Source organism: Theropithecus gelada, chromosome 17 (genome assembly GCF_003255815.1).
Source record: "Theropithecus gelada isolate Dixy chromosome 17, Tgel_1.0, whole genome shotgun sequence".
In the NCBI taxonomy this organism is placed as follows: Eukaryota; Metazoa; Chordata; class Mammalia; order Primates; family Cercopithecidae; genus Theropithecus; species Theropithecus gelada.
Window position 1 is genome coordinate 61259365 of NC_037685.1, and position 13315 is coordinate 61272679.

The window sequence follows — 13315 nt, forward strand, 5'->3', positions numbered from 1 at the left end:
GCCTTCTCTTTATGTGGAGCGGACGTGCTAGTGGGCACTGAGAGAATAGCCTCTAGCAGAGAGGAGAATGTGATTCAATCTACCTGCAATTCCTTTCAGGTATCTGGAAACAAATGGCCAATTGTCCGCATGCTCGCCTGAACGATCAAAGACCAGGAGAAAACAGTGCCCACGGACCAGGAAGAAGCCAGCTCCATTCCTTCCCACCGCATGAGAGTGCCAGAGGGAGTGAAGGGTGGAGCGGCCCTTTCAGCACACCACGTGGTCCGTATTTTATCATCCGTCACTGGCAGTGCCACCTGCATTGCTTTCATCAAAGGCGCCAGACCAACCCCATGACCACACACTGTCACTCTGGAGTGCCACCCCAACTTGACCCTGGAGCCAGCCCCTCAATATGCCAACATTCAACTCAAATGTTCCAGACCATGCATAATCAAAATTCTTCCTTTTTTGGTTATGGCTTTGTGACAGTCAGACTCTACATTTCACAGAATCAGGAGAAAAAGAGAGCACAGCTTACATCTATTGTTTGTTTTTTGAGACAGAGTCTCACTGTGTCGCCCAGGCTGGTGTGCAGGGGCACCATCTCAGCTCACTGAAGCCTCCGCCTCCTGGGTTCAAGCAATCCTCCCACCTCAGCCTTCTGAGTAGCTGGGACTACAGGTGTGCATCACCACATCCAGTTAATTTTTGTATTTTTAGTAGAGATGGGGTTTCACCATGTTGGTCAAGCTGGTCTTGAATGACCCCAAGTGATCCACCCACCTCAGCCTCTCAAAGTCCTGGGATTACAGGTGTGAGCGACCATGCCCAGCCACTTCTATTGTTTCTTAAAGAGTTCTTAAAGGCTGAAAAGAGACATTTTAACATATGCCCCAAATAATATTCTCTACAGTCCCCATGGCCACAGAAAAACCTACTGTATAAGGACCTCTTGCCTGCTAAAAGTTCACTGACATGCCAGTCATCTGAGACCCAGGACCACATTTTCCTATACAAACAACATGACAAAGCTGCAGTTAAGTTCCAAGGCAGCTCACAAAAAGCCCTTTAACCCACCTCGCTCCTAAAGTAGGACTGGGCACTCCGGAGCCACCCACCAGCCAGCCGGGCCAGTGATGGCTCAGGGCATCCGTGCTGGCTGCAAGGGTAAACGGGTCCTGTTGGGCTGGGACCCTGTAGAAGGTTTAAAATCAGGGACAAATGTAGAAAAAAAGCAAGGAAGAAAATAATTTCTTATAAAAATAGACAGCAGATGACAACCACTTTTCAGCTCCCCCTTCCAAGGAGTAAGGAAAGCTGACCTGTGCTGGGCTGGCTTGATGAGGCAAGCAGCCATGCTGGGGAAGCTCACATGACAATCAACTGCAGGTGGCTTCTGGGAGATGCAGGCAGCTGCTAGGAACCGCGAGTGGCCTCTCAGAGCTGACAGCAGCCTCCACGTCAGCCAAAAAGAGGCCACGACTCCATCCTACAACTAGAGAACATGAATTCAGCCAACAACCTGAGGGAACGTGGAAGAGGACACCTCCCTAGTCAAGCCTCCAGATGAACACCAAGCCCAGGCCAGCATCCAGACTGTAGCCCGGTGAGACCCCAAGCACAGGCCCCAGCTAAGCCCTGACTCCTGCTCTGATTCCTGGCCCACAGAAACATTGAGAAAATAAGATGTGTGTTGTTTTAAGCCAGAGAAATAGATGACTAACCATGGTCCCAACACTCTCGTGTGATAATGAGTGAACTGGCGTTCATTTGCTCACTGAATCCTTGTGGGTCTAAGAACAAGAGCAGCAACTTTCTTTAATACATTGCTTCAGTGGTGGGGATAACCACGACTTTGCCTGAAACTATTTCATTTAACGGAGGCTGAATGATTTGAAAGTAATTTCCTCCTCCTGGAAAAATGCCATATATTAAATAGCTGTTACTTCGTTTTTTAAAAATTGGGTGATCTTCCTTGGGCCATGGTTGTAGGGAGTTATGGGAGCTATAAAGATGAGACCATACATCGTCCCTGCCCTCAGAGTGCACACTATGGAAAGAAAGAAGCAAGCAACTGTTCACAATGATCCACCCATGCAACAACTACCTATTATTCCCCTACTATGTGCCCTCTCTCCTTGCAGAGGCTGAGGAAGCGCAGGGAACAGAACAGAAGAGAGAAGACAGAATGTGATAAACCAAACAACAAGTGTGGCCAAGACTGAAAGGCCTCCAGGAGATGTGGCACCTATGTTACCACCTGGCCTGATTCTCTTCAACAGGAAAAGGTGACATCATGGCGGTGTCCAGTAAGCCATAAATTCCCCCGATTCAGACAGGGTTCAGGACTTGTGCCCCAACACCACCCAAGGGCTTCCCCTCACACCTTGATAATGCACTGCCCAGCCCTAGAAGCGGAAGACTCTGACTTAGGCTATTCACTCAGATGTCAACGCCCAGCCCCAGTGTCAGGTAACACCGGAAGGTGTTCTAAAATAGTCTGTCAAGACAGCAGAAACACATCTGACTGGGGCGGTGGAGGGGGGAAGAATGCAGAATGAACTCACTCTAATTCAAGTCATTCTACTAATTATGCAACTAAACAGGGAAGGAAAGAAAAGGGTGCTCAAGGCTCACACACCCCAACACACAGTGGCTTCTGGCCTGGGCAGAATGTCCTCCCACTTCCCTGCTGGCCGGCAGCTAATTTTACCCACTGTCTTTGGGAAGGTGTACCTGGTAATTCTGCACCTTTGTTTCTGACATTGACAGGGCTGTAGCAGCCTCATAAACAAGGTGCTTACTTATAGCCTAATCCTCCCCCAGAGCTTGAAGCTTGTGGGCAGCCCCTCCTTCCTCCTTATTTCAAGGCAGCCTGCTCAAAGTTGCTTACATGTGGCAAAGGTCACTGGCTATATCCCCCAGAAGTCCTTCTGATTAAGATCTCAGTGTGGGCTGCTGAGCCTGGGTATGTCTGCATTCCTAATATAGCCACAGTCTCAGAATTAACTATATGAATGGCCTCAAATGACTGTAAGAATGAGAGAGAGTGGGAGACAAGTCAGGTGAGGGTCATTACACACACACACACACACACACACACACACACACTCTTTCCCTCAACTGAAGAGTTTTAGCTCTATTTTTTGTAATAAAATAGCAATGATAATGATGAAGCCTCCATACTCAGTAAACATTTTTAGTTTAATGGAGAAATGGCCAGAGCAATTAGTTTAAAGTATTTTATAGCGGAACTTTTTTTCCCAAATGTTGGCAATAGGCCCCCAAATCTGGCCATAAACCAAATCTCTGCAGCACTGTGTTATGTTCGTGATGGCCATGATGCCCACGTTGAAGGTCGTTGGTTTACTGGAATGACGGCAAGGAACACCTGGCCCACTGAGGACGGAAAACCCCTTGAAGGTGTTCCTAAACCACAAACATTATCATGTGTGATCTGTGCCTTAAGGACACGCTCCTGCTGCAGATAACTAGCCAGACCCATCCCTGTATTTCCCGTAAGGAATGCTTTTAGTTAATCTATAATCTATAGAAATAATGCTTATCACTGGCTTGCTGTCAATAAATATGTGGATAAATCTCTGTTTGGGGCTCTCAGCTCTGAAGGCTGTCAGCCCCGATTTCCCACTCCACACTCTATATTTCCGTGTGTGTTTCTTTAATTCCTCTAGCGCTGCTGGGTTAGGGTCTCCGACCGAGCTGGTCTCGGCACCCAAACTACATCCTACGCCAAACCCAAATAGAAAAATCAGACAAAAATGAAGCTACTTGTATTTAAAGAAAGATAGGGGACACAGAGCCTCAGTGGCCAGCCTTGACTGCCCCCCTGCCCCACTTGGCTCTTATGCCCACTTGGAATTAACTCTCAAGCTGCAAGGAACAGCCTGAAACACCACTGCCCTAGAGCAGACGGCTACAGCCCCTGAACCAGGAACGAGTTACAGCAGAATTCCTAAGTAAAAGGGAGAGAAGTAAGGAGAAGAGTCAGAAGAATGGGAGCAAGATGAAAAGTTCTGGGGTAGGAAGAGAACTGGAAGCAGCCCTTGACCTTGAGAATTGCAAAGGCTCCAGGAGTCACACAGAGAAACACAGCCGCTGTGCTGCACGCCAGTGCCCAGGAGCTGGGTGGCACACAGAGCACAAGACACAGTGCCCAATGTCCGCACCAGGAATGACGTGGGACAGCTCCAGGCTGATCCTTCCCCAGAGCCTGCCCTGGTGACCAGGCCTCAGGGATGGAAGGCCTGGCCAGCCACAGGATATCAAGAGTTCTGTTGGAAGGAAATGCAGGAATTTAAGGAACACACTCAAGTGAAAAGACAAGCTTGTTTTCTGCTGGGTTAATGGGTCTGGACAGTTAGCCACATGAGTCTGAAAAATTACAGCAGTTGGGAATCTAAAAAAGAAGACAACTGGGGGTTTTAGTTGACAGTTAACTTAAAAAGTCAACAGACAACCAGCAGTCTAAATGAATAACATATTCTAGCACAAGACAGAATAACATATTCTAGCATGCTGCTGTCATGCTGACAGGTAGACTGTACCTGGAATACGACGTGAAGCCTCAACACCTTCTCACCAGAGGACAGCCTCGATCTTGCAGCAAAGAAGTGTCAGGACGGATACAAGGAAGGTTTCAGAATCCTGAAAGGCAAGGAAGAGCCATCAGATATGTTCAGTTTCGACCCCAGAATCTCCAAGTCTGTGGCTGGTACAGTGAAAACGGATTCAGCTCAGCCCTGCAGTGGGAAACACGTGCCACCTTAACAGCAACTGAAGACAGGGTTGACGGCAAAGGGGACCACCATGGGGGCGTCATCAGGAGAATTCAGGGAGAAGATGGGAAGCCAGACTAGATGCCCTCCACACCAGAGATTCCACTGCTTTACCTCTGAAATCGACTCTCATATATTTCAAAGAGGAAGATATAAAAGCGTCACACTGGCAATTTCCACAAATCTAGGGCACAGTCGTAAGCATGCAAAAGCTCTGAGGCCCCGGTTAGGGGCCAAGAAGGGGAGCGAGTCCGCTCCTGACACTGGTATTGACCAGCAAGGTCAGCAGGGGCAGAAAACATTAGCTGGTGTCTTCTGAAAACACTTGGACTCCAATTCGTACAATCGAGCATTTAGTGATGGAGTTCTATGGGTACTATTAACAGCTGCCATGGCAGCACGGAGCACACGTCTGCCCATAACACCAAGAGTCTCAGCATGGGCAGAAGGTTATCCTAAATCTGGGAAGCAGGACCTTGTTGCCTTGGAATGGAATCGTGCTGGCCAGTGACTGGGAGTACCTGGTATGAACGCAGCCTGAGGACGCGCTAGGAAGAACCTCGTAGATGCATGGCATATAAAGTCCTTTGTTTTCTAAAGCTTACCATTTACACTCTGCACAGAATCTTGCACTCGCCCGGGAGCTGAAGAGGTTTAATTAAGCTGTCTGAAATATGATTTGCACCTAATGTGAACCCAGATAAGATTATCATTACACAAAAAATGCACATAAACATGCTCATCAACAGCTAGAGTTGTATAACTTAGCAGCAAACCAGACTGCCCACAATTGGAATCTTATTCCATTCCCACCTGCGTCATCTTTCATACATTGATATTTCATCCTACATTGATATTTCATTCCTTTTCACTTTCTATGTTGAAAATGTCAAACCTACAGAAGTTGAATGCTTACTCTTTATCTACACTTCCCAATATTTAACATTTTGCCATATTTGCTTTATCCCTCTTTAGACAAATATATGCTTTCCTTATGACCATTATGATAAGCAAGCTATATCTATCATGACAACTACCTCTAAATATGTCAATAAGTAATTGCTAAGAATTACATTGTGTTACCAAACTGTAATGCCATGATCACACCAGTGGAACTGAACATTAATTCAATAGTATTTAAAACACAGTCCACAGGATTAAGAAAATGTGGTACATATACACCATGGAATACTATGCAGCCATAAAAAAGGATGAGTTCATGTCCTTTGTAGGGACATGGATGAAGCTGGAAACCATCATTTTGAGCAAACTATCACAAGGACAGAAAATCAAACACCGTATGGTCTCACAGGTGGGAATTGAACAATGAGAACACTTGGACACAGGGTGGGGAACATCACACACGGGGGCCTGTCGTGGGGTTGGGGGAGAGGGGAGGGATAGCATTAGGAGATATACCTAATGTAAATGATGAGTTAACGGGTGCAGCACACCAACATGGCTCATGTATACATATGTAACAAACCTGCACATTGTGCACGTGTAGCCTAGAACTTAAAGTATAATTAAAAAAAAAAAAAAAGAAAAAAGACACAGTCCATAATCAAGTGTCCCTAATTGTCAATTACTGCTCTTTCTTGATGCTCTATCATGTACCATGAGAGCACCGAGAACAATGAAGGTTGATAAAGTCAGGCTCACAGCCCACCAGGGACACAGCATACTGGTGCCCCACTGCAGGGTGGGTGCCAAGGGGCCATGATTGGGATTCGTAGTTTAAAAAGTTAACTCTAGAAGAAAAGGGGCAGAATGTAGAAGGGAAACAACTGACAACATTTGCTTCGAGTGATAAAATTTGAGAGCTTTCAAGAAAAAAATGGGAATTTCAGAAAACTTGTATTCGTCATCAAGATGTGGACAGCTCCCTAAAAGTTGAATTTTTCCATGACACTGGGGGTAATGTTAACAAATGTGATATTTTAAAAATATATGATGAAATGTGCCAGCATTTGGAAGATCTACATGATTCAGTAAAACATTAATTCAGTAAAACAGAATCATAAATGTGTAGACTGATTCGAAGTGCAAGATAGACCCATCATTTTAGAACAAAGAGCTTACTGAGATGGCTTCAGATTCCACAGTGGAACCCACTATTGCCTGTGGAGTTTTAATGTAGTATCAAGAAAGAATATCTACAATTACCTGAAAAGGCCACTAAAGTGTTCCTCCTTTTCTAGGTACATCCCTGTGAAGCCATATTTTCCTTACATACTTCAACTAAAACAACACGTCCAAACTGACTGAATGCAGAAGCACATACATGAATCCAGCTGCCATAAGCTAAACATTAAAGAGGCTTATAAACATGTAAAACAATGCCACTCTTCTCACTGAATTATTTTTGTTCTGGCAAATAGTTACTTTTCATAAAAATGTTACTTATAGTAACACAAAATGGGTTAATCCTTGTTATTTTAGGTAGATTAAGACATTTATTTCAAGTCGTTCTAAATTTTAATTTCTTTTTTTTTGTTTGTTTTTTGTTTTTAAGACAGGGTCTCACTGTCACCCAGGCGACAGAATGCAGCGGCACAATCTTGGCCCACTGCTGCCTCGACCTCCCTAGACTCAAGTGATTCTCCCACGTCAGCCTCCCAAGTAGCTGGGACTACAGGTGCGCACCACCATGCCTGGCTAATTTTTTGTATTTTTCGTAGAAACAGGGTTTCGCCACATTGCCCAGGTTGGTCTCAAAATTCCTCAGCTCAAGCAATCCACCTGCCTCAGCCTCCCAAAGTGCTGGGATTATAGGGGTACGCCATTGCACCCAGACTACATTTTATTTCCAATTCATAAGTGTTGATAGACACAACCCACATAAGCGAAGCTTCTGGGAGTCCTCAATACTCTTTAAGGGTGTCAGAAGGGTTCCAGACCCTACAGTTTGAGAACCAGTGCTTAAAAGGTTGCCCAGTGAAATGAACACAGCCAAGCTTAATATACACTCAACAGGAGGAATGCTGCTGTCCTGCTCCTTAGGCATGAATTCAGCAGCCTGCCGCAGTGACGCTTGCTCCAGTCGCAGTCTCCTGTAGTGGTATAAAAGCAGTTAATGCTAAACTTAAAAGTCTAAAGAAAGGCATGCCATATGTTAAGCCAGGATGAACTCATCAGGATTAATGGGACTGGAATGCATAGCAAATAAATTCATTAGCATCACTTCCCTTTAATCCAAAAATGTTCCAACCAATTTATTGTAATTTTTGAGATTTGAAAATTCCTTTGTTAAAAGCAGAGTAATGCAATGCTACGCCTCAGACGTAAAGAGTTCAGTTCCATTTGTTTCAAAAATATAGCAAGCAGCATTCCAACATTACCCTTGATGGGCTTCCAGGAGTACATGCGGACTGTAAAAGTGGGATTGTGACACCATGTGGCTATATTGTAATACAGTCATGTGTCATGACTTAATGACAGGGATGTGTTCTGAGAAATGCGTCTTTAGGTGATTTCATCCTCGTGTGAACATCCTGCAGTGTACTTAGAGTGTACTGACAGAAACCTAGGTGAGATAGCCTACTGCACACCTAGGCTGCATGGGATAGCCTTGGCTCCTAGGCTACAAACCTGTACAGCATGTTTCTGTACTGAATACTGTAGGCAACAGTCACACAATGGTAAGTATCTGTGAATGGAAACATAGAAAAGGTACAGCGAGAATAAGATACAAAAGATAAAAATTGGTACCTCCTTATAGGGCACTTACCACGAACAAAGGCTGCAGGACTGGAGGTTGTCCTGAGTGTCAATGAGTGGGGGGGAGTGAACGCGAGTGAGGGGGGTGAACGTGAGTGGGGGGGGGGAACGGGGGGGGGGGGGGGGGACGTGAGGGAGGGGGGCGAGAACGTGAGAGAGGGGGAGTGAACGTGAATGAGAGGGGAGTGAATGTGAGTGAATGTGAGTGAATGCGAGTGCGGGGGAGTGAACGCGAGTGGGCGGAGTGAACGTGAGTGAGGGGGGCGAGAATGTGAGTGAGGGGGAGTGAAACGCAAGTAGGAGTGAACGCGAGTGGAGGGGAGTGAACGCGAGTGGGGGGAGTGAACGTGAATGAGTGGGGAGTGAATGTGAGTGACAGGGGAGTGAATGTGAAGGCCTGGGACACGACTGCACACTGCTGGAGACTTCAGGAACACTGTACAATGAAGCTACACTAAATGTGTAAAAAATATTTTTCCTTCAGTCATAAATTAAGCTTAGCTTACTGCAACATTTTTACTTCACGAACTTTTTTGTAACTCTTACTTTTTCATAATAACACAGCTTAAAATACAAACATTACACAAAAGTACAAAAATATTTTTATGTCCTTATTCTACAAGCTTTTTCTATTTTGAATTTTTTTTTTTTACTTTTTCAACTGTCTTGTTAAAAACCAAGATGCAGACATACACATTAGCCTGGGCCTACACAGAGCCAGGATGATCAATGTCACCGTCTTCCACCTCTGCGTCTTGTCCCACTGGAAGGTCTTCAGGGGCAGGAACACACAGGGAGCCGTGATCTCCTGTGATAACAATGCCTTCTTCTGAAATACTTCCTGAAATAACTGCCTGAGGCGACTTTACAGTTAACTTTTCTTGTAAATAGGACTACACTCTAAAATAATGATAAAGATTATAATATAGTAAATACATAACCCGGTAACACAGTCATTTATTATCAAGTATTATCTACTGTACCTAATTGCATGTGCTATACTTTTAGATGGCTGGCAATGCAGTACGTCTGTTAACCCCAGCACCACCCAAAACACGTGAGTAACGCGTAGCAGGACAATGTCACAAAGGATAAGACATCAATAAGCAGCAGGAATTTCTCCGATCTATTATAATCTTATGGAACTACTCTCATAGATGAGGTCTATAATAAACCAAAACATCATTACAGGGCCCATGGCTGTATATTTATAGTGGACACCCGGCAGGCCAAGAGAAAATCTGTGCATAAAATAACCCCAAAATATCAGAAAACATATCCCACTGAACGATTCATAAATCAAAAGGAGTCAGGTCTTTCCACTAAGTACACTGATAAGAACCACTAAAAAAACCTTTAAATTTATTAAACATAATGCCCAACTTTTTGGCAACTTACATAGCAGCTTCGCCTGTTCTTATTCTATTCTTCACTCAACAGTTATGTACTGAGTGCCAGGTACAGTTCCAGAAACTGGGGATGCAGCAGTGAACTAACTAGACCAAAATCCCCATATTTGTGGACTTAATGTTCTATTAATGGGAATGCCTCTTCAAAAAATAAGAACGGAGCAAACCCTAATGAAGGCAGCACACTTCCCATCTCCTGAAGTAACTGCATGAAACAAGGAGAAACAGAATGCGCGCCAACCATATGTGCAGGTGCTCATTCCCAGCAGGAGGTCGATGTCACCATTATCGGTGACGCACTGAGGGGGTGTCAAGAATGAAGCTACAAGGGACCACAGTTCAAGGCAGTGGGGAGACCTCTGTGAAGTCAACCAATAACTCTGGTGAGAGCCGAGCCCTTTGGATGGCCAGATTCCTGTGGAACAGCCCAGGCAGCTGCCGAGGGGATAGGTCGGGGGTGTCAGAGTCTTGGAAAAAGAGGGGGTTTCTAGTTTGAAAAGGCAAACTACAATTAGTTCAATTTTTCCTTTGACATAAATATTGTCTTGAAATTTCCATGAGTTTTCTGTTAAAAGCATTGCGCTGAGACTGAAATAACTTTACTGATCAAAGAGAGCGATGGAGGACAGAAATCAAAACCTAATGTGCACAGTGAAGACTTCAGCATCCCTGGAACCACAAGGGCAGGCCACAGGCATCACCGAAGAATCCAGAACTGCCCTCTGAGGCTCTCGTGGTCTGAGGCCCTTCCACCCCTTCTGTGATGGGCCCCACACATGGCACCACTGGACTGCGTCAACAGGTGACCATCCCAGCAGCTGTTCTGCAGACACACTGAGAGCTGCAATTCCCAAAGGGTTTTCTGAAACACAGAAACGGGGGCATCCCCTCTGTCCTTGAGCCTTCCAGTCCTGAAAGTCCAAATCTTATATTTATCCAGACTCTTGTTAACTGCAGCAATAGAGTAATGGCAAGGGGCACAAATGAATGGTACTACAACCAAACCTGTCAAGTATCACGTTCCCCTGCATTCCTGACTTCCGTAGTTCCATCCCAGCATAGCATAGTCTCAGCCTGCCAGTTTCCCCATGATCACGCCCTGTCCTTTACCTGATGACAGTGAATGTTCCAGCTGTTACTCAACAGTCCCCAGGCTAACTCATAGAATAGATTCGTCTCCACATGAGAATGTCAATAGTTCTTCCCCTACTTTAAGATTATTTCATTTTATATTTCACACTGACAGACAAAATAGTATATATTTACTATGTACAACATGATATTTTAAAGTGTATACACAGGTTGGGTGTCTCTAATCCAAAAATCCAAAATCTGAAATGCTCCAAAATCTGAAACTTTGAGCACCAACATGATTGTCAAAGGAAATGCTCACTGGAGCATTTCTAGTTTCAGATTTTTTTTTTTTTTTTTTTTTGATTAGGAACACCCAGCTGGTAAGTATAATGCAAATAGTTCAATCTGAAAAAAATCCCGAATCCGAAACGCTTCTGGTTCCAAGCATTTTCGATAAGGCATCCTCAACCTTTACACTGTGAAACGACTGAATCTCACTAACTAACATATGCATTACCTCACACAGTTATCATTGTTGTAGCATTCTCCTAATTTCTAATGTCTGCCCTGGTTCCACTCTTATTTGGAACCTATACCAGTTCCTGTCCACTCCCTGAGGAAGCAACAAAATTTAAATGCAAAAGCTGTTGGAAAGACCACACAATCTATATAGTATTTGTGGTTCTACAATACTTACTAGGGGATGGGAGATGACAAACTCTAAAGGAAATGTGGTCAAGGAAGAAACAGCAAGATATTTATCCTACCTCCAGCCCTTCAATAATTAAAACTACTCCAGCTCATTTTGCACCCAGGAAAAGATCGTTTGGCTCAAAATTGCATGATTCATCCTTCCTTTGAAATGCAAAATACTTTGAGAAAAGGCTACACACGACTTCTGTGCTGTGCACTGCAAAAGGCTAGAGAAAGCCATTCTAACCTACTGGTGTAAATCTAATGATGGCTCCAAAAGGGGCAATGAGAGAGACCAGGAAGACAGATTTGGGGGCTGCAGTGCAGTGGCTCTCAACCGGGGGTGACTCTGTCCCCTGGAGGACATCTGACAATGTCTGGAGACATTTTACGTTGTCACAATGGAAGGATGGTGGTCGACTAGCAGGCAGAGGCTAAGGATACAGCTAAATCCTACCATGCACAGGGCATTCCCTCAACAAAGAATGATCCATAATGTGCCAAGGCAGAGAAAGCCCGCCTTACCGTGTGCAATGGTGGACGGCAAAGTGTTCTACAAAGTTACTTGAGTGGGTTTTTTAATGTTTCACTATTCAAATTATAATATTAAAAATTACAAATATTGTTTGCAAAATAGGCACAAACATATTCACAGGAAAGCAAAACTTTGTCATCACACCCCGGGAGAACCCTTGATGTCCCTGAACCAGGTAGTGAATAGCTAAGAAGCAGTAGGGGAAGAACAGCAGTAAAGGATGAGAAGATGCAGGAGACCAAGACAAGTTTCCCACTGGAATGAATCCAGGCTCTGGTTTCTTTTTTTTTTTTTTTTTTTTTTTTTTTTTGAGACGGAGTCTCGCTCTGTCGCCCAGGCTGGAGTGCAGTGGCCGGATCTCGGCTCACTGCAAGCTCCGCCTCCCGGGTTCACGCCATTCTCCTGCCTCAGCCTCCCGAGTAGCTGGGACTACAGGCGCCCGCCACCTCGCCCGGCTAGTTTTTTGTATTTTTTTAGTAGAGACGGGGTTTCACCGTGTTAGCCAGGATGGTCTCGATCTCTCGACCTCGTGATCCGCCCGTCTCGGCCTCCCAAAGTGCTGGGATTACAGGCTTGAGCCACCGCGCCCGGCCCAGGCTCTGGTTTCTAAGAGTGAATCTGACAGCTGGTACAATGGCTGGGGATGCCTTCGCCCTGCAGGCAGCATGGAGAAGATAGGCAGCTTGAAGAGACGGGACTGCCAGCACTACTCTGTGCTGTCATGGGTCTCCCAGCACGGGCAGGGATACCCATCCCCGCTTTATGGATGAGATGCTGATGCTCAGGAAAGGCAGCTCAACTCTGAAACTAAGGCACCACTGCCAATTTATTAACAAGTCCTCCTGTCCCGAAAAAGACAGGGTTTTGGTGCTCCTGGGGGAAGGCAATCTTTAGCTGGTGAGAGGCAGTTTTCACCATGGGGAGGGCAGCTTCTCTACAAGTGATGCTCTGCTGGCCAATGAGAATTTAAAAACACCAGGTCCTAAGCTGGAAGAGCTGGAAGGACCACACAGTCACCAAATGCACGAGTCCTCTCAAGACAGTAAAAGGAAAACCATGACTAACACAGGAAAATAGTGGGGAGAAAGAGGAAGGGAGGACAA

At 45.2% G+C, this 13315-nt stretch overlaps 1 protein-coding gene across 1 annotated transcript in view; it reads right to left on the reverse strand.

Annotated features, from left to right (window-relative positions):
- SLC7A1 (solute carrier family 7 member 1) overlaps positions 1 to 13315 on the reverse strand; it is an 84904-nt gene that overhangs the window by 40395 nt on the left and 31194 nt on the right. The window contains exon 2 of the mRNA XM_025364217.1: positions 4551 to 4650. The gene's annotated coding sequence lies outside the window, so the exon portion shown is untranslated. The remainder of the gene's footprint in view (positions 1 to 4550; positions 4651 to 13315) is intronic.